Here is a 384-nt window from a genome sequence, read left to right on the forward strand (position 1 = left end):
TTTTCTCTAATTCCGTGACAAACCCACTTGGCTTTATGCAGCAGATAGACACAACCGATTGCATTGGGGCGGGGGGCAGCCCATCTGAAAGTGATCAGCGAGTAAGCTGCAGAGAATTACAACCCTGGGTTTGATGCAGATGATCAGTTGGCATTCCAAGGTTATTTTCAGCGGTTTTGATCTGTCTGATTCTTTTTTCATCACACAGGAGCATGATCTGGAATAATAATGATCTTACACCCTATTAGTTCTTGCACCACAGGGAGGTTAAAGGTCAAGCCCAGCCACAACTCATCTGGAAGTGGTAGCACTTCAGTGTCGTGTTCAAGGGCACACACACACACACACACACACACACACACACACAACACACACACACACACA

The sequence above is a fragment of the Pundamilia nyererei genome, unplaced genomic scaffold (genome assembly GCF_000239375.1).
Source record: "Pundamilia nyererei isolate P.nyererei 1_Seehausen unplaced genomic scaffold, PunNye1.0 scaffold00040, whole genome shotgun sequence".
Classification (NCBI taxonomy): Eukaryota; Metazoa; Chordata; class Actinopteri; order Cichliformes; family Cichlidae; genus Pundamilia; species Pundamilia nyererei.